Here is a 22,713-nt window from a genome sequence, read left to right on the forward strand (position 1 = left end):
TAAATGTAGTACATCCCTGCCTTTGTGAAACAATAATAGGAATTCAAGAAATTTAAGAAACATATCACACAGGAAATAAATCAAATGAAAGCTGATATATCAGAAAGTAAGAATACAATAGAGCAAATTAAAAGTCCAGTGGAGAGTCTCTCAAATAGAATGAAGGAGACAGAAGAAATAATCTCAAAATTAGAGGACATTTCGTGTCACTAGGGAAAAACAAACAAAAAGCTGGAAGCAGGGCTAGATTAAGCTAAAAAAAGAAAAAAATCAAGAATTAAAATACACTATTTGAAGGCTAAATACAAGAGTTATGGGATTCCCAGAATGTACAGAAAGAGAAACTAGGTTTACAAATGTATTTAATGAAATCATTAGGAAAAATTCCCTAATCTAGAGAAAGAATTGGGAAATAACATCAAGGAAGAGCACAGAACTCTCAGCAGGTTTGACCAAAAGTGATCTTCACCATGACATGTGATAATCAAGCTCTCTTCAACCAAATATAAGGAATCAATGCTTAGATTTACACGTGGGAAAAAAAAAAGATCCAATTAGCATATAAAGGAATGCCAATTAAACTCACAGGAGACAACTCCACAGGCCAGGAAAGAATGGAATGACATATTGCAGATTCCAAAAGCAAAAACGAAAAATTGTCAGCCCAGGATAATGTAACCAACAAAGTTTTCCTCTCTTTGAAATGAAATAAAATTATTCCACAGTAAAGAAGTGTTAAAAGAGTATAGATTTTCCAAACATGCCCTACAAATGATACCTAAAGATGTTTTCTTGATAGAGAAGAATAACACACACCAAAACCTAAAGCAAGTGTGAGGAGCATCCCAGTAAATTAACAAAAGACTAAGTCAATAACTATCCCATCGTTAAAATTACAAGAGCAAATTGCCATCCATTCATATTAACCTGAAACTAAATGGCTTAAACTCATCAAGAGAATGTTATAGGTAACTAGACTAGATTATGAAAACATAAACAATCTGTTTCTTATAGAAAGCATATCTCACCAACAAAGATAAGTGGAAACTATATCTCATGAATTCTGACTTTTTTCTTTCATCTTTTCAAAACACTTCTTTTTTCTCATTAAATTCTTCCATGGCTCATAGATCATACAGTAGCATTTTTTCTTCAAGAAGGTTCTTGATTTTCATTTCATCAGTGACACATTAGTCATTAAGTAGCATGTTATTTAACTTCCTGGTGTTGTAAATATCTCTTTTTCTTCCTGTTCTTGATTTTATATCATGGCTTTTTATTTAAGTGGGACGTGTATTGACTGTGTAATAGAGACTACCATGTCCAAATATGAGGATAAATTGCAGCATGCAGCATTCATTTCTAATTCCAGACCAAAGATGAACTCCCAATCAAACTAACTACACCTTGACAATAGGATGATGTAATCTCCACCATTGTTCATACCTGTAATGATATATATATGACTGTTTAGGAAAAGCTATATTATGGTAAGGATGTAGGGGAACTCAGTTGTGGGGGATGGAAAATTTGTAAGGGATTTAGAGGAATCCCAGGGCCTATAGAATTATATCATGAAATGATAATAATAATAAATAAATTATAGATGGCATTGGACATTCTGGTCAAAGTTTTCCCAAGTTATTAATTGATCATTACAATTGATTTCTCAGTTTTCACATGGTAATAGGTTAGTAAGTGTAAACATCTGGAGGTCCTTGCTTGTTCCTTCATTTCTCCTGTGTCCTCTCTAAGACAGGAAGCTGATTCCATTCCAAAGGACTCCCAGGATGTACAGTTTGATCCCAAATCTTCTAATAAGTAGGTGAGTGACGACACTCAAAAGACTAAGTATCCAGGTCACATACAAACCACAAAGTACAACCAAAATCAGAGTGTACATTCATTTCACGGCTACATTCATTGTGCCATAAACACAGTAGACAACTCAGCCACATCTTTTCTGAAACCAAAAAAACATGATTTTATGGGTCATCATATCTTTTTATTTTTATGAAAAATGTTTATTGGAAAGGCCAATTTACAGAGAGAAGGAGAAACAGAGAGGAAGATCTTCCATCTGCTGGTTTATTCTACAAGTGGCTGCAGTAGCTAAAGTTGAGCTGAACTTAACTCAGGAGCCAGAAGCTTCTTCCAGATCTTTTGCATGTGTGCAGGGTCCCAAGGCTTTCGGTTTTTATCTACTGCTTTCCAAGGCCACTAGCAGGTAGCTGGAAAGGGAAGTAGGACAATCTGTGCTGGGGTCCATGCAGTAGGTGTGAATAATGCAAAGGTATGAAGAGAACAGCTCCCCTGCTTCTCTGGACCCAGGGGAGCTTTCAGCTGTTTAGCAGGGCCCAGCAGATTTTTCTCTGACTACCTTGTCACAGTTTCACCCCCTTTCGCATGGACACTCAACCACCCCATCAAGAATTTTGTAATCTATTGAAGCATTGTTTTCCCCTGTGAGATGGCTTTTTCAACCAATATGAGCTTGAGAGTTAATGTTATTGATAGTCTTGGTGAGTGGGCCTTTAACTGCACACAGGAGTACAATTAAACCCAGGCCACTTATGGACACCTTATTGTGTGCCTATCTATTGCCCTGAAATCTATCCCAGATATTGCATGCCCTCTGGGAAATGGCTTGATAAGAATTTTACATACTAATGGAAGTGATGAGAGTATGGGCTAAAATTGCTAAAACAAAAATATTTTTACTGGGATCCTAAAGGCCATCTTGTTACTATAACCCTAAAGGTTATCCTTCTATGGCACAAAATATATATAGTTACTGTGACCTTAAGGTTTAGCCTATCCTTGCAATTCTTTAGAACATAGAAAATGTACTTGTTTTAGCTGCTTTCATAATTTTTAACTAGATATAACTAGATATACTTTTAATTATGGTTTGGTTGTTTATGAGGTTGTAGAGCCTAAAGTTGTAAGGAGACTTAATGTTTAAATTTTTTTGTCTTAGATCTTTATGTTTTTCTCTTCTGAAGTATTTATCCCAGTAAGTGATGGATAAGTTGTAAAATAAGAATTGTATTAGAAGTGTATTACTGATTAATATGTGTTGTTTACTGAGGTCTTCCTTGATGTAACATCAGAATGGATAATTCCCTGTCTTAAGGTGAAACAATTTGCAGAATTACCCTTGGAAGCACATACTTGTCCATTGTAGAGTTGTAACCAAAATAGAGTAAACATGGCTCGTTGCTAACTGCAATTCATTTCGCTGTTATAACTCCTGCATAACTTGCTTAGTTAAAAAAGAGTGTGAACTTACAAGACAAATTTGCTGCTAATGCCAATAACCCTAATCCTCATAAACCAAGACTCCAGTTTTACTAACCCATAGATAATTCAAGGTAGGGGGTCTGGTTGTCACAGGCAGCGCCAAGGTTAAAGGGTTAAAGCCCAGACCTGAGGAGAGCAGGTGGAGGGCTGGCAAGCTGAGATCAGCAAGGAATGCATAATGCTTCCTCACTCACCTCTTAAGCTGTTTCACATTGTGCCTCCCCCGCCTCTGCCCCTTGAAGCTATGTCAAACTGCCCCTAAAGAAAACTTTGTAACTATACTGCTTGGGGCCAGACTTCATGGTTGGGTGGATGCAACACTATGACATAAATGGTCTGTGCCAGAGCTTGTGACTGCTTCTGTATAAATAAAGCAGACAGCTTTCTTGCATTGTCTACAATGATCTTGGAATTGTAGTAGTCCATTTCTCTTCTCTCTATGCCTATTTCATGCACAATCCTCAAGCTCTGAACTCAGCTGGAGGTGGACTCCAGCAAGTCTGGACACTAACCAGAGTTTACATGGGACCCTGGCACATGGAAGACAAGTAGTTATCACTGAGCCCACATGCCCAGCATGAACTTAATGTCTTTATTCTACCTTATCTCACAGGAAAAATGTGGTTGAACATACCTGTGACTACAAATTTCTGTGTCCACAGAAGTGTTAGGCATATAACCAAGAATGCCCTTGCTAACATTCTAAAGGCTGCCTATGTCTACTCGATTAGAGACTAGAAGGATAAGGTGCTAGCTGGACAGAAGGACAGTTAATAGTGACTCTGTAGTATTCTGTTATCAGGGATGCTCACCAAGGCCAGTCTACCCCCAAGCAGCACCTGTTTGTGATGGGTCAAATCATTATATTGAGCAAACAGGTGCCTGTGACAGAAGCTGAATTTTATAGAGCAGGACAATGAAAATAGAGCCATCCTGGGGGTTAAAGTACTCCTGGGTCTGAATCATAGCTCCTATCGGACTCAAGCTAAAAAGTGCTTTGCTATGATCAGGTTTCCAGGTAAATATTAGGTCAGTGGCACAGCAGGAAAAACTCAATTCCCATTCAATGACACTGCCTATTCTGTACTAGTCTTGCAGTCTGAATGATTCTCCCCATGTAACCATTACTCTCTCCATGTCCAACCAGGTAACAGGAGTGACCAGGGTGTGGCCCCCAATGAGGCACTCATGCAGCCCTTGTTTCTGCTAATCCCTCATGTAGATAGGCTCGAGACTCACTGCAGCATTCCAGAAGATAATCTAGCCCATGCCTTCTATTGATCCCCAGTCCACCCTTGCAATTCTGCCCAGCTACCTAGGCCACAGGACAACTACCATGTGTTTACTCCATCTGCACACCACTAGCTGGCCATCCTCTGTTAATTCATTCACATTAAGTAAATTTGATTTGACTGTGAAAACAAAATTCTTATATAAATTACTGAAAATTATTCAAACATTCCAGTCAAAAGAGTTATCTAAAGTAAATTTTTAGCCCATCATTCAGACATAATCTTCGGCATTCACGTTGCATAGCAGACTGCTCGTGTTCAACTATTGGCCTCACCTTGACGTCAGGTTCCCACTTTCTGCACACTGTGGGAAGAAGGTGATTGCTGCAGGAGCTACATCACTTCCATTTACATGGAAGACCTGGCCTGTTTTACTGGCTTCTGTCCTGGGGCCGGCCTAAGTATTGTGCTCCTTAAGTAGTAACAAGTAAGTTGGAGTCATCTTCCTCTCTTTCAAATAAAACTACTTTTTAACAATAAATACAAAGACATACTGTGAATTAAATGTGTTATCTACAATCAAAACCCACCTTTGTTCTACTCTAAAAATATTTTAAAAGCTATGGTTACTTACTATAAATTTTCACATATCAAATTTCTTTCTAAAATTATTCCTGTTTATATTTGAAAAACATTAGAGTTACAAAAAGAGAGAAGGAGACATAGTGAGAGGGAGATCATTCATCTGCTGGTGCACTCCCCAAAAGGTCACAATGGCTGGTGTTGGATTAGTTTGATGGCAGAATCCAGGAGCTTCTTGTGATTGTCACACATGGGTGCAGGGTCCCATGCACTTGAGCTACATTCTGCTGCTTTCCCAGGAACATTAGCAGGAAATTGGCTTGGAACTGGAACTACCAGGACTTGAATCAGAGCTTGTGTGGGATGCCAGCAGCAGAGAGGAAAGCTTAACCTGATAGACCATTGCACTGGCAGCAAACCCTCATGCTTCCATAAGACAATCAAATTAATGAATTCAGGATATCTCACCAAGATGAATCACAGCCTCAATGAAAATATACTATCCATTTTAACTGTAAACAGTGAATCAAAAACTTGAACTCGTGGTTAAGACAACACTTGGGGGCTTGTCAAATTAGCACAACGGATTATGTCCTTGCCTTTAGCACACTGAGATCCAAGGTGGGCTCTGGTTCTAATCCCAACAGCCCTGCTTCCCAAGCAGCTCACTGCTTGTGGCCTGGGAAACTACTCAAGAATGCCCAAAGCCTTGGGACCCTGCACTCGTGTGGGATATCTGGAAGAAGGTCCAAGTTTCTCACTTTGGATTGACACAGCTCGAGCCACTGCATTCACTTGGGGAGGGAAATATTGGATGCAAGGTCTTCCTCTCTCTCCTGCTCTCTGTATATATCTGCCTTTCCAAGAAAAATAATAAAGTTATTTTTAAGAGACAATAATTACAGCAGGTGCATCCTATCTAAGTAACAGTCTGAGTTGACACCTAGCCCCATTTCCAGCACATTGCTGAGGCATATTTGAGAGGTAACACATGAGGGGCCAGTGGACCTGGAACTGGCAATACAGGGAGTCAGGTGCGCTTCTTCACTCAGCCTTGGTTACTGTGAGGATTTGGGGTGTGGGTAGGCACACAGGGGCTCTCTCTCATATCTGTATCTCATATAAATAAAGATGTAACAGCAGAATTTCCAGATACATTTTTTAATGAATTGGCATATACATTTTTAGGTAAGAAGAGAGAAATCAGCCAAAGTTCATGAGGCAGACATATGGAAACAAAGCTTCTATAGTGAGAAATGATGCAATCAAACAACACAGCTTGGGAGTACATCATACAGGAAGCCCAACATCTAACTGGGACTGATGCAGTGCCATCACATGCCTTAAGATACATCAAGGAGGAAGCCCAAAATCACTGAGACTGATGCTGCCCTGCAGCACGCCTTGGGAACACATCATGGAAGTCCAGCATCTCACTGGTGCTGATGCAACTCTGCAACACACTTTAGGAACACAGCACACAGCAAGGCCAGCATCACATTCAGAATGACACAGTGCCAAGCATACCTTTGGAGCACATCAAAGAGGAAGCCCAGCATCTCACTGGGACTGACACAGGCCCACAGCATGCCTTGGGAACACATCACAGATGAAAACTAGCATCTCATTCTATGAAGTCCTGCCATACCACAGTCACTTTATGAACGGTCCCATCATTGCTTCTAAAGGAGCCCTAGAAATATTCTGACTGAGTTACCCTGTCTCATAATTTCAAATATTAAAACGTAGGAGAAAATTTGCCTGTTTCACATGCAGTGAACAATTTAATCTGAAAAAGAGGTTTGGGGGTACCGTTAAAGTATTGAAACCTTCCCTTTATAAGCCACAGTTTGAACACAAAGACAAGAACATTCTGTTCCATGTGTCTTTTTATAATATCAACCCCAAAGTGTTTTCTCTTGCACAAGCAGTAACCCTGAGTATTTCCTACAGAGATCCCCTCATTACTAAGGCATGTTCGGTCCAGGGACTCCCTCTAACACGCTGTTCTGGGTCTCTCAGACAATGGAGACCTGACAGAGAAGACTTGAGTTCCAACACTTGAACCATTTTCACAGCTTCTTTACTTTAATTAGCTGTCATGTGATGGTGCAAAACAACTTAGGACCACACAATGAGGAAGTGTTAATTCAAATTGCCCCTTGAGTGCTTACAAACTGTGACCCATGCTCAGAGGTCCACACTTGCAGATCTCAGTTATGGCCATGTAATATAATAACACTTTATAGAGAAAAGACGTAATATGCACTTGGGAGCCTCTGTGATGGAGAGATATTGCAGGAATGCAAAATTACTAGTTTCAGCTCTGGCCATAGGCTGGGTGGCTCCACAGTTGTAACACCTTGCCTGGTTACAGGTTTCTTGCAGCTGTTCACACTCTCTGTAATGGTCACAGTCTGGTCTTGCAGCAGTCCCTACATCCATCACACCCATTGGACTGCACATTTCCTTGAGCAGACACCTCTTGACAGGCACAGGAAGATGTGAAAATTAAAATTAATATTATGGCAATAATCACAATAAAGCATTTCATGAAAATGAGCTGCCTTCATTGACTGAGGCTAGCATCAAGTGATTTTGTATATCGGTGTCTTGAAAACTCAAACTGTTGTGGGGAAGGAACACTTCAGTTGAATATACATATAAAACTAATCATTGTGCCTTGATTCTCTATGGACAAAATTTTTCTTCCTTCAGAATCACTACTGAAAACAATAGGAATGTCCTGCAATGATTCTTAAATGCACATCTTGTGACCATGTTTCAAAGTATGTTCATGGGATGATGCTGCACAGAGCTTTACTTTTTGATACAGATGCCCCAGTGATCATGGTCAATCACATTAATTCTGGAATTGGTCTCTGAAAAGAAATATACCTCTAATCCTTGCAGAATACAAAAGTTTTATTTAGTGTGTAACCATGTGCCATTTCACATGTACAGATAATATTCCGTGTTTATTTTTACAGCAGACACTAGTATTGGTGTTGATCAGCTAAGACAGACAACAGTGACAGGAACATTTATGGTCTTGGCACAATTACCAGTTTAGGTGAGACTCTCGGCTGGCTGAGAGCTTCTGGACTTCCTAATGTTACTGTCTGTTTCAGAGCATGCTGACCTTGGGAACTTTTGCTTTATCTGAGGAGGTATTCTTGCTTTTAGGATTTACAGATTGCTACCAGTGATAACCCTGCTGTTGTGCAAGCAGCATGATGTTCAGCCTGGTCTGGTGCACATAGCATGATTTAGTATGTTCACCTTAACTACAACCCTGTCATTAATTTCCCTTGATGAACTTTCATGCAAGATAGCTGCTGCCTTGCTTCATAATAAAATCATTTTCCCTGAAAGGTTGAAGACTTTGCATTCCAGTTTACAACACTTTTCAAATGTGGGCTTGACTGACAGAGGAAAACTAAGAGGCTATTAGAGGAAAAAGCCAGGAGACTCTTGAGACTCCATTTGGAATGCTTAATATAAGTGACTCTTGGCAAATCACGGGAAACTCATCTTTAGTCAGAGAACAGACAAATATTTTTTACAGGGGATTTTGAGGGGCTCACAGTAAAATCTCTCTGAGTACATATGAGGAGATATTTTTGATTCTAAGTAAGCACTGTCAGTGGTTCCACCCAACTGACAAATGTGTGCTAAACTCTAAGATGTGGCAGAAAAAACTTGCTGGCTTTAAGAACTCAATATCAGGGAGAAATACCAGTTTGGACACTCAGTTAACAGATTAGTATGAAACTTAAGCCACTGCAGGCAGATTCTGAAATATGTAAAGCAGTAGGAACTGATCTGGAAACTGCCTTTCCAAAAAAGTATGCCTTGAGTGATTGTCAGTCTGCCAATGGATTTAAAAATGACCCTGCCACCATTGTTTCCCCATGCACTAGGACAAAGAACAAGCAAACAGCAGGGCTAAGTAGTTCATGCTGGATTGCAAGCTTCCTCCTCAATCAAGGAGAATGTAGCAATGATTCTGGGGCAAATGGTGAATAAATGATCAATAAATTTCATATTCTTGTGAATTTCAGGGTGGCCTGAATCTGCAAAGTTGTGGTAAAAGGGGAAGAATCTCAAGTCCCAATATTTGAAGATACAATGATTAAATTAGGATTAGGACAAGTAAAATCATCTTTCCCATAAGTTCCAGAGGTCGGAACCAATATTGTGTAAAAGATCTAGTTATTAAATGAAGGTTGGAAAGTTCAAGTGAAGTAAATAATGCACAACTGGGAGTCCTAGTGAATTTCCTTAAAAAGAAAGGAAAACATATTGATCCTTCAGTATGAGCAAAAGAGGGCTAAAAATTATGCCTCTGAAAATTTAATGCAACAGGAAGTAGTCTATAAGAGACAAAACAAAGGGAATGATGACCCCATTAAAGATGGATTGTCTGAATGCTGAATGTCCCATACAATACTTAGATTCTTCCAGTAAAAAAAAAAATGATTCATCTTACAAGTTAGCACAAGGTTTGAAGGCTGTCAAGCAAATCATATAGGCTGATGACTCTGTGGCACCAACTCCTTACACTCTACTCAGTAACATTCCTTTTCACTGAAAATGTCTTAGTGTGGTTGACTTGAAAATTGCTCTCTAGATCTATCTGCTAAACCCAGAGAGCAGAGAACTCTTGGACTGCAAATGGGAAGATCCCTGGATGGAAAGAGAATACCAAGACTGACCGATGGTGTTAAGCAAAGGCTAAATGATGCACCCAACTTACTCGGCCAAATTTTAAATCAATGCTTTATACAGGCAAACTGCTGTCATTCTGTGCCTGAGTTCCAACTAAAGCAATACAGGGATGATTTCTCATCACCAGGAGAAAGCAGGTGAATGCATCAGTCATTACTATGGATCTGCTTAACTCATTTTTTTGTGGATGGGGGAATGCAGCTTTCTAAACATAAGCTTCAACTTATAAAAAGGGAGGCAAAATATCTGAGACAGTTCATCAGTGAGGGAAAATGCTAATAGATCTGTTCTGAAAGAGTATCACTTATTGCACAGTTAACCTTGTCAAAAACCAAATTGGAGCTATGAAACTTATTAAGCCAGACAGGGTAGCACCATTCTCAAGATACACACACTAAAACAAACAAAGCAAGGTTCTTTACCTCAGACTTCCAGAAAAAAAGCCCTGAGACTTTCCAATGATGCCCAAAAGAGATTCATGCATCAGCTATATTAAAGCATGCCCCCTACTATATTCAGTGTCCTGGTCCTTCACTTGCTGAAAAAAAAAACTACGAATCTTCTTGGTCATGGTAGATCAGGGTGGCACTCTAGCAATCCTCAGAAAGAAGGGAAAGGACAGCCACTGGCTTTTACATCAACATGTGTCAAGCCCCCTCCAAAGGATGGCCCAATCTGTAATAGCGATTGTCTTACTGGCTGGAGAAACCAAAAGTGAAATTTGGGGGAGCACCATCAGTGACACAACACATCAGTTCAGAAACATCTCAAACCAGAGCAGCAGGCCCATGGGTCACTCTTCCCCATGGGACAACTGGTGGAGTTAGGGCTTTTATAATTGGCAGATTTGGGCCTTATAAATGGTAAGGGACAAGGAGTGATTTGCAAAGGATCAATCATACAGTCTCTTGCTTACCACTGAAACAGCTGCTTTCTGTGCAAATGTTCACCCAAACCAAAAATACCCTGCAAATTTTAGAAGGATTTCCAAGGGAAAAAAAAAGAGAGAGAGAGAAAGAAAGAGAGAGAGAGAGACACTGGTTAAAATAAGGGGCCACTTAAACTAACGAAGATAATTGGCTCCTCTTTTCTGATGAGGAAACTTCTTGCTGTACTACACTACACAGAATTTTTTTTAAAGATTTATTTTTATTATTTTTTTATTGGAAAGGCTGATATACAGAAAGGAGAGACAGAGAGGAAGATCTTCCGTCCGGTGGATTCACTCCCGAAGTGAGCGCAACAGGCCGATACTATGCCGATCCGAAGCCAGGAGCCTCTTCCGGGTCTCCCACGCAGGTGCAGGTTCCAAAAGCTTTGGGCCGTCCTCGACTGCTTTCCCAGGCCACAGGCAGGGAGCTGGAAGGGACGCGAGGCTGCCGAGATAGAACCGGCGCCCATATGGGATCCTGGGCGTGCAAGGTGAGGACCTTTAACCACTTGCACCACCGCGCCGGGCCCAACACTACGCAGAATTTAAAGAGATTTTTAAAGACATTGCAGAGAGATTTTATCTTGTTAAAAACAATACTCTGGCACCAGTAGTCATTTTGCAGCCACAGTGTTTCCAGTGGTTCAGGTAGACTTGCAGGTTTAGTGGAATTACCTCCTTTTGAACTGTTCTTAGGGAATGCCTCAGGCAGAACCATGGCTCTCTTCCCTACAGGGCATTGGAAGAGTCAAGGCACTTCACATTTCAGTACAGCAGCTTGATCTGCTGCCTTCCTTGCCAATATCCAGAATGAACAGTGGTTTATATCCTAGCCAGGTGACTAATCCATCTGCCTACTAATTCATCTTTGCAAGGAGCATAAGATGGTCCAGGTGCTTGCATACCAACCACCCTTGTGGTATACATGCATGTAATTGAAGGGAATACCAGTCTCTCTAAAGTTATTTCTACTCAGTTGCCCGGTGGCTGGTGGACCACTCCTTGTTTTTTCCTCTTTCTCTGGAGTCACAGGTGATCAGTTCTTCTACTTGAGTATAATGAGGCCAGATCATTCAGCAGTTCCCATGGCATCCAGAAGTCTTGGCCATCAGGAGCTCTTTGAGTCTTTCCAAACTGACTAGACTCTGTCTTCTTTTCAGGTTTTTACCAGCAACAGGTCATTAAGCTGGGATGAATGAACTGTGAACTCAAGAAAAAGTAGAGGATGTGGGCTCTATGGGGACAGAGAGAGTGCTCTCACTCTCTCATTTTGATCCACTGATCTACTCCCCAAATGGCCATTTTGCTGGAGCTGGGTCAGGTCCAGGATGGAGCCAGGAGCCAGGAGCCAGGAGCTTATTCCTGGTCTCCGACATGGGCCATCCTCTGCTGCATCTCTTTCCACTTTAGCAGAGAACTGAAAGTGAAATGAAACAGCTACTACTCACACTAGTGTACATATGGGATATTAGCAACAGAGCTACAGCTTTCCTCACTAAGTCAGCCATGTTTATGCTACTGTGGGCAACAGAAATATTTTATTCTAAAATTCTGGACAAAAAGGAAATGGGCCTGGTGTGGTAGCCTAACCGCTAGAGTCCTCAATTTTTGCACTTGTCAGGATTCCAAAAGGGCACTGATTCTAAACCTGGCTGCACCACTTCTCATCTTTCTCCTTGCTTGTGCCCTAGGAGAGCAGTCTAAGATGGCCCAAAAACCCTGCACTGATGTGGGAGATCCAGAAGCTCCCGGTTCCTTGTTTCAGATCATCACAACTCTTGCCATTATGACTTGTTGGGAAGTGAACAAGTACATGAAGGATCGTTCTGTCTGACCTTTTCTCTTACAGTTGGAATATAGCTTACAGTTGGAATGTAGTCAAGGAATCACCTCAAAGAATCCAAATTACTCTTCTAAGGAAATAAAAAGAATGGCAAGTTTTGGGCCTGGCACAATAGCTAAATCCTTATCTTGCACATGTCAGGATCCCATATGGCCACCGGTTAATGCACCTGCTTCTCTACTTCCCATCCAGTTCCCAGCCTGTGGCCTGGGAAAGCAGTAAAGGACTGCCCAAAGCCTTGGGAACCCACACTCACATGGGAGACCCAGAAGAATATATTGGCTCCTGGCTTCCAGTTGCCTCTGCTCTACAATCCCAGCTGCTAAAGAAACTCCACGAAGGTGCTTAATGGCAGATACAAAACAACAAAAGGAAGTAATGTCATCCTAAGAGATTATAGGTATTTTCAAATCTGTGCTGGGGAGATGAGAAATAGAAAGAGACTCAGAACCTTCTGTGGCAATTTAGAATGCAAGGCAGCACACCTGGAACTGCAAATCTGGAGGGAAAGAAAGTAGAAAATATGGGCTTAGAAAGAATTATGAAACTCTCCCTACATTTTGTGAAAAATCTCAATTTATACTTTCAACTTGCTCAAAAACTCAAGTTAAAACAGATACAAAGAAAACTTTTCAGAACAAATCATGACCAAGCTAATGTAATCTAAACATGAAGACAAGACCTTGAATGTGGCCAAAGAAAGAACAGCACAGAGCATAGTAAGGTACAACCAGCAATGCATAACAGCTACTTCCCATCACATGTCATCCAGGACCACAATCTCCCTCTAGAATTCACTGTCCTCCTGATCTCCTCCGAACTGTGCACTCAAAGCAGGAGTAGGAAACCAGCAGCCCCAAGTGGGAAACAGGGCATCACTTACTAAACCAATACAGCATCCACCTGCACTGCACTTCACAGGGTTTCTCAGGGAATTGGGCAGTGCTGTCGATATGCCCATCTCCACTTGGAGCTTTCAGCACCAGTACTAGCATGTGGTTTCACACACCTCGCAGTTTACCTACCTTGGGAGCCTGTCACTGCACAGCCACCATACATGGCCAGCTCGTTCAGGCAGCTCCTTCCCCTTCTACTATTCCAGGAGCACATGCCAGTCTCTGGCACCGCACAGTCTTTTGGCAAAGTGATCACGGACATTGCGCTGTCTTCTTCATCCTTTCTTGGGCCAGAGGAAGCAACACCATTGTTCTGGACATGGTCTGGTGTGAAGATTTTGTCTAGACGGGGAGGCACCAGCTGAGATCCACCGCTGGGTCTGCACTCACCACCTGGGGAACACCACTCCACTCCAGGACCTTCCAAAGCCTTCTCTCTGTCTCTCATCCCAGTTTGCCAGGACATGAAACCAAATGCACAAACTGTGGTTCATTTCCAGCAGAGACACAAAGCCTGGAATTCAGAGATTAAACTGGTGGACCTGGACAGGGAAAGTAGAGGAGACCCTGGAAGAACCCTTCCCAGGTGTTTACTGATGGCATCATCAGAAGACCGCATTACCCAGGAGACTTGGCTTCAGTCCTTTAGGAACCAAGGCAGGACACTAGTCCCAGAAGAGATCTAGTTATCTGGGGAAAGGGATGTAGTGTGTCAAAACTGCTCTTTATGCAGATAGCTGAGATTTGTGGAAATCATGGGAAATTATTAAATAGTCATAATAAATTAACCTTTTAATATTGCAATATATGCTACATTTATAAATTTGGCATTCATTTTTCACATTTAAAAGCATGAGAAGTCATATCCCTATCATACTTGATTATTGATGTTACTTTTGAAAAGTTTGTTCTCATCTAGGTGACTAATTTATTAGTCATTATTTGGATTAGGTTGCTTATTGGGGAACATGTCTTTCAAATGTGTAGTAAGATAAAAGTTAGCATCCCACACTCCACTTGCAATGTAGACACATTCGTCCAGAAAACGCTAAATTCTATCATCCAATGAGGATCAGTTTTGATATTTTTATCTTTGGGGTTCTCTGTGGTGGCCAGTGGGAGGAGCCATTTCTCCACCAATTGAAAGTTTCTCAGCTTCCTATCAGTTAAGCCAGTAACAGCTATAAGCATGTGACCTTGAAAATCTATCATATCAACAATCATAAATATCTAAAGGACTTGATATATGAGAAAGCAACGTGCACTCCTATGTTCACTACAGCACAACCAATAATTGCAAAAACACGGAAGCAACCTAGATGCCCGTTAGCAGAAGACTGGATAAAGAAACTGTTCTTCAGCTGGGCTGTGGAATTCCACTCAGCTATTAGAAAAAATGAAAATACAATTATTTGCAGTCAAATGGGCCAAACTGGAGACCACTATTCCTAGGGAAAAGAGCAAACTGCAAAAGGTCAGATATCATATGTTTGCTCTAACATAACAGCCACTAAAAAGACACAACAACAACAAAGAAGAGAACTAACAAACATATGTAACCCCACAATGGAAGGACACAACAGAGCAGACTACCAGAACTCAGGGAGAATGGACCAAATGCATCTCTACTATGGAATGGAGGTTGGCATATAATTAATTTTAAGAGATTGTGCCCTGGTGATGCTCAGTACTAACATGGCTAAGGGGTGTTTTGTTCATCTTCTCAGGAAATGGCTCTGTGTTGTTTCAATTTGCAGTTTTCTGGTGTCAAATTTAATTATTTCTCCTGTTCTTTGTAAATATCTGAGGCTGTTACTGTCCCTTTCACCAATATTATTGCTTCATCTCATGAGTAATGATGTTCTGGTCTTTAGTGTAATTCCTTTCACACCACATGGGCCATGCACTGGTGTCAGTTCCTACATGAAGGTCCTTGATACTTTGCTTCACCACTCTAGTAACACATTAGTATTTTGTTGCAAGTTCACTAATGTTTTGTGGAACAAAGTTTATTTTCCCCCCTGTTATAGACTGTGTACACTCGCTCTGTGTTTAACGGGATGCATAATGAAGTGTAACAAAGACTGATACAAGGGTGGAGTTGCAGAGAAAAGGCTCCAGATGTCCTGACAGCAGGATGTTGGACCCTCCGACATTGTCCACACCTGCACTGTCAGGAGACACTTCGATGGCAGCATGATGGACTTATGTCTATGCATGAAAGACCCATTGTGAGCTAGAGGGGAAATCAGTGAGGAGGGGAGGGAATTTGGGACAGGGGGGGACAGGGAACCCAGGTGCTTATTAAACTGCATCACAAAACAAAATTTTAAAAATCAATTGAAATAAGGATATTGAAAAGATTTTTAGAAATGTTGCGGACTGGTTTGTTTACTTAGCACATACATCCGAATGATTTTTGAGAAAAGTACCAACAGCATGTTTTGGAGAAAGGCAAGTCTTCAATAAATGCTCATGTCCACACTAAAAGTAAATATGTAAAATAAAACTATATTCCAAGCCCATAAAAATTATCTCTAGCTGGGCCCAACACCTAACTTCATTGCTAGAAACTATGTAATTGCTAGAAAAAAAATGAGGAAAAATACTTAAAAACAATGATGAAAGTGATTATTTTTAAATGAACTCGCAAAACTCGGGCAATAAAAGCAAAAGTAAAAACAATTAAATTACACACAAATCAGAAATGCATGAATGCCAAGGAAACATCAAAAGAGTGAAGAGACACATGACAGAATAGGAGAAGATTCTTGCAAGCTGCTTATTCAACAAAGTATCCACATGCACAACAATCAAACAACCAAGTAAATAAATGGCACAAAAATCTCACCAGACAATTCTCAATAGAATAAATGGAAATGGACAACAAATATAAGGGGGAAAACTGCTTAATATAACTGGCTATGAAAATGCATTTTGTAACCACATGGTGGCGCTGTGCATGATAGGCTAAGCCTGCACTTCTGGCATCTCATATGTGTGCTGATTCATGACCTGACAGCTTCCTTTCAAACCAGCTTTCTGCTAATGTCTTGGAAAGCTTCAGAAGACAGCTTAAGATCTTGGGTCACTGCATCCACTTGGGAGACCCCACGTCGTTTGTTGTTGGTTTTGGATCATCTCAGCTCTGGTTGTTGTGATATTTTGGGGAGTGGACCAGCAGCTAGAAGATCTCTCTCCCTCTCTCTGCCATCCCTGGATGATGATGGCCTTTCATCCCTGTCTGCCGGCAGCCATCAGGTAAGCCAGTCTGGGTGCCTATGAGTACATCCAGGAACAATGGAGAAGGAACAGTCAGATGTGATGCTCTTTCTCTTTAGAGTCCATGGTGGGCAGCACCTTTAGCTGGCCATGTAGTAGAGTGCCATGCTCCACTGGGCTGCAGACTAGAATACATGGCCAAGCAGGGTTATATCATATGTAAGATTCCTGTGCAGCATCATGTCCACAAGCACACAGTCCCTAAGTTGCAAGCTACAGCAAGCCTGCATATTATGCTGTGAACCAGCCAAGTGCACAAAGCCTTCAGTCTGCTGCCAAGGGATGAGCCGGGTGCCTCCATGGAGCTCCAAGAATCCATGTGCATTCTAATTCCTGTTTCTCTTTCTGGAGATGCATGTCATTGGTATCCTGGTAAAGGTTACATTGAAACCAAATTGCTTTAGTTAGTGTAGATATTTTAATAATACTAATTCTTCCAATCCACAAGCAAGAAAAAAAACTTGCTAAATGTTGTACATCTTTTGTGATTTCTTTTGTCAATGTTTTATCCCTTTCAATACACAGAATTTTGACTTTGGCTAAATTTATTTTTTAAGGCAATGTGGATAAGATTTCTTGAGTTTTCTTTCAGTAAGCTCATCATTAGCAGACAGAACAGCGACTATTTCTCTATGTTGATTTTCTAACCTGCTACATCATTGAAGTTTACCAATTCTAACAGCCTTTTTGTGGAGAATTTAAGCTTTTTCATGCATAACATAATGTCACCTGCAAATGTGATTACATTTCTTTGTCATTTTGATGCCATTTAGTACAAGAACCAGAAAACTTCCTAAATTTTCATGCCAATGCTTTGCAGACTTCACTGAATAAGAGTGGGGGAAGTGATCATCGTTGTCTCCTTCTATATCTGGAATACATCTTAGCTCACTGTACTATAATATTGGCCCCCAGTATTTCTGGCTTTAATACAATGGTCCCCTACACATTAAATCAACTCCTTACCTCCCTAGAGAGCTGTGTAAGCATTGTTAATAAGCACTAAAATGTATACATGCCCCATTTCATGGATAACTCTAAGTGTAGCTTTGGGAATGTTCTAACACTGTAGAACACTTAGTTCTCAGAGCATGAGAACATTTTTGCTGTTGAAATATGGTCTTCAGACTGCAACAGGTTTTGACATATGGAAACACTATCTGAAGAGTTTCTAACCAGATTGTGACCTTATGCTTTTTAATCTTTTCAAAATGCACATATGAGGGGCTGGCATGGTGATTGCATGTGCAGCTTGATGTGGCATTCCTTATGTGCTCAGGTCCAAGTCTAGGCTGCCCCATTTTGATTCAGTTCCCTCCCAATGCATTTGGAAAAGCAGTAGTAGGAAGAGAGACAGGAGAGAAGGAGGGAGAGAAAAGGGAGAGAGGAAGAGAGCTCTCCCTACTGTTGATTCACTCCCCAGATGGCTACAATATGGCTGGCAAGAGCCACAAGCCTGGGCCTCCTTCTGCTGCCTTTCCCAGGCCCTGAGCAGTGAGCTAGGTCAAAAGTAAAGCACAAAGCAGACACTTCATCCCACGAATGATGCTGGTGTCACAGGGGATGGCATTAACCTTTGTTAAAGTGCCACCACAGCAGTCCCATCATACGTGCCGTTCTAAGAATTTAAGGAAGCTTACCACCTCATTTCCAACTTCTCTCCTCATTTCTTTACTCTTTAAGCATATATCCAGCTTGATTTGGAAGACAGAATTTTAAGAAAGAGCCAGAGTTGTGTTCATCTGGAGCTGGGAGCCAGAAGTTTCTTATGGTTCTACCACATGCGGGCACCATCCTCCACTGCTTTCCCAGGATCATTGGCAGTGAGCTGAATTGCCAGTGGAACAGCCTGATCTCAAGCCTGTGTCCACATGGGATGCCAGCTTTGTGGGTAATGAGTTAGACAACTAAGCCACAGTGCCAGCCCCCATAGTTGCTTCAAGTAGTCTTCAGCTAATGGACAGCTGTGTTAACTTTATATCTCAAACTGCCATTTGAGCTGCTATAAACATAGCAGTACAGAGAACATTCTTTAAATGCTAATATCACTTCAGTTAGCTAAATGTCCAGGAGTGAGCTGGCTGGGTTGTACAGTGGATCTCTGGGGAAACTCCAAATTGTCCTCACTGGTGGCTTTACTGGTTTACATTCCCATCAACTGTGTATTGGCATCTAGTATATTTGGTGTTTTGGATGGTCACCTTTACAAATGGAATGATGTTGAATCTGAGCCCCTGTCATTTAAGAACAGGACCCAGGCTACTATCTGTCACCCTTAATTTAAGAACTCTTTGCCTTCCCTTTCTCAAAAGAATGTACTGACTTAGGGAGTTATCCAGCTGTCTTATAAAGTTTTAATCACTGGGCTCAGGGAATCTCTTGACTCTCCAATAGGTAAGAAACATGACAGATAATGTTGTCTTGCAGTGATTTATGTAGCGGAATTGCAGTCTGGGCAGAATGTAACCCTTACCTTCATGTAACCCAGACCAGCTGCAGCCCACATGGCCACTGTAAATTCTCTAAAGAGCATGGATCACTGACTGGTCAAGCAATCAGAAGCTCCACTGACCAACCAGAAAATGCTCAGCCAGCCACAATTCCAATGTTGAGCCATCACTTTCAGGGATCCAGGCACTAAATAATAGCTCATCACTCCTTGCTCTTCATTTTGCAATTTAAAAATCCCCATTTTCTTGCAGCACTCCAATGTTGGTGATTGATTTTCTTAAACCAGATGGAAGGGTCCAGTATATGGGTGTTCTAGAACAATGCCTCCAACCAGTTAGGAGTGTTGTTTGGCAACAATGTGAAACCTCATAGTGATTTTGATTTGCATTCTCCTGATGCCTTTAAAAAAAAGATTTATTTTTATTATTTTATTATTGGAAAGGTGGATATACAGAGAGGAGAGACAGAGGAAGATCTTCCGTCCGGTGGATTCACTCCCGAAGTGAGCGCAATGGCCGATGCTATGCCAATTCAAAGCCTTGGGCTTCTTCTGGGTCTCCCATGCGGGTGCAGGGTCCCAAAGCCTTGGGCCATCCTCGACTTCTTTCCCAGGCCACAGGTAGGGAGCTGGAAGGAAAGCGGGGTCACCAGAATTAGAATCGCCACCCATATGGGATCCTGGGCGTGTAAGGTGAGGACCTTAACCACTGCGCCTCCGTGCCAGGCCCTCCTGATGCTTTTTGAGCATCTTTTCTTGCATTTGTTAGCTGTTTGAGATTTTCATACTTTTCGCAAAAGGCCTATTGGAAGCCAGAAGGGGTACAGGGCTTCAGAGCAGCTCAGCTCTGGCCAGCGTGGACACTAGGGTAGTCTATTGTCTGATGGAAGGTCTCTCTTTCTCTATAAGTCTTCTTTTCAAGTAAAAACAAATGCAGAGGGAAAGATCTTCTATCCAATCGTTCACTCCACAAGTGGCTGCAATGGCCAGAGCTGAGCTGATCCAAAGCTAGGAGCCAGAGCCCAAACGCTTTTCACCATTTCTTGACTGCTACCCCAGGCCACAGGCAGGGAGCTGGATGGGAAGTGAGGCCACTGGAATATGACCTGGTGCTCATATTGGATCCCAGCAATGTGCAAGGTGAGGATTTTAGCTGCTAGGCTACTGCACCAAGCTCATTAGCCTGTGCCCTAACTGAATTGCTTGATTGAGCCTTTTGACAAGAAACTGAACTTCATGAACTAGCTACAAATGAGGCGCATGTACATGTTCTTCCAGCAGAGTTCATGCAGCTTGGGAAACATGATGTGCTTAGTGCTTTGTTCATTAGGCAAGGATGCTGCATTAGGCCACAGAGAAGGAAGCAGGATGAACACAGTGTCAAGTGTCATCCTGACCTGTTCCATGACACACCTGCAAGAAAAGGACATCTTCAGGTAGCACTCTTCCTGACACTGTGTGCTTAGCTCCATGTGTGCTAAGCTTAGAAAATCTGCAACAGAGAGACATAGATCAAAAAGCACTGCTCATGTACATAGAGCTCAGACCTTCAGGTAGGATTCTTGTAGGCAGAGCTCTTGTCATTTTAGTATATTTGCTGCTGAAGAACGCACACGTTCCTTTAGTTTTTAAGGTACTCTGTACTTAGGACCCAAGTATATAAAGAACCTTGATGGGTTGAGACCTACACATCCTGAACATACAGTAACAATGGGCATCTTTGAGGTAACACTCATCTAAACAGCAGTCTTGTCCTTTTCAGAATGTTATGCATTTAGGATCACATGCACAGAGGGTCAGGCACAGCCATCAGACATAGGTTTACCTTGTGCCCTCAGTGTTGGTAGGGTTGCAGAAAACTAAGACTTTGAAGCTTCACAGAGATCTGTGGGAGACCTCTCTGAACAAGGACCATACCACATAAATATATCCTCACATTTAGCAGGTGCAAATAAATGATGATGCACACCAAAGTATGTATGCATTGCATATCATACATTGATATACTATGTATACACATCCTACTCATAAACATCTGTATGTTTTTATAAATATATATAACTGAGAAAATGTTTAAGGTCTGAGGGCAATGGCTCAGTGGCTATATCCTCATCTTGCATGTGCCGGACCCCAGTTCATGTATTGGCTGCTGCACTTTTCACTCAGCGCCCTGCTTGTGGCCCATGAAAGCAGTGGAGATGGCCCATGGCAATGGTACCCTGCACCAATGTAGAAAACCTGGAAGAAGCTTCTAGCTCCTGGCTTGAGATTGGCTCAGCTCCTGCGATTGTAGCCACTTGGGGAGTGAACCAGTGGATAGAAGATATCTCTCTTTGTCTCTCCTTCTTACTGAGAAATTGATTTTCTAATAAAAATTTTAAAATAATTGATAAAAGAAGTGCTAAAAAAAAAGGAAAATATTGGGCCCAGTGTCATAGCCTAGCTGCTAGAGTCCTTACCCTGCATGAGCCAGGATCCATTATGGGTACTGGTTCTAATCCCAGCAGCCATACATCCCATCCAGCTCCCTGATTGTGGCATGGAAATATAGTGGAGGATGGCCCAAAATCTTGGGATCCTGCACCTGCATGAGAGACCTGGAGGAAGCTCTTGGGTCCTGGCTTTGTCTTGGCTACCACTTGTCTTTCCAGTAGCATTAAAATAAATGTTTTACAAAGGAAAATGTTTAACTAAACATGAATATACCCAGATATTTGCATAAAAAATCTACATTTATTTTTATACCCATGTTTCTCAATCAGAAGATGTGTGGTGTTTCATTACACCAAATAAGAAGCCCTCAACATAATTTATCATGTCCAGGGTCACAAATGCAGGTATGCACTGACTAAATTACATCAGTACAAACCAAACCAAAGCTCATAAATGAGTGTATGTAGCTCTGTACATCAATATAGGCCCTAGGAAACAATAAAGCAGACAAGCATTCATCAGCAGAGGTCAGCAGCTGTGCTTTGCCTCTTGTGGAAACTTTTTGTGGAGAAACAGCCAGGGGGCATTTAGCTACTTTCTGGAACTTTGAGAGCTGACAGAACCACATCAGGCCAGAGAGCCCAGCCCAGCCAAGGTGTATCCCTCCCAGCGAGAGCTGGCCTTGTTTCCCATGGAATCCCTCCAGGAAGAGACACTTGCATACAACCAGTTGATCTTTAAAGAAACAAAAGGCTTTATTTTATTATTATTAGAAAACCAGCTTGCTCTCCTGTATAGAGAAAAAGAAACACAGAGAGGAAGATCGTTTGCCTGATGAGTCACTCCCCACATGACCGCAATGGCTAGAACTGTGCCAACCCAAGGCCAGGATCCCAGAGCTGGCTTCAAGAAGGTTCTTGATTTTCTCTTTCTTTTCTTCAGCTACACGTTAATCATTTAGTAGTATGTTATTTAACTTCATGGTGTTGTCAATTTCATTTTGCTTCCTGTTTTTGATTTTGTATTGTAGC

The sequence above is a fragment of the Ochotona curzoniae genome, unplaced genomic scaffold, assembly GCF_017591425.1.
Source record: "Ochotona curzoniae isolate NIBS_2020 unplaced genomic scaffold, NIBS_Ocur_1.0 contig_1835, whole genome shotgun sequence".
NCBI classification, from domain to species: domain Eukaryota; kingdom Metazoa; phylum Chordata; class Mammalia; order Lagomorpha; family Ochotonidae; genus Ochotona; species Ochotona curzoniae.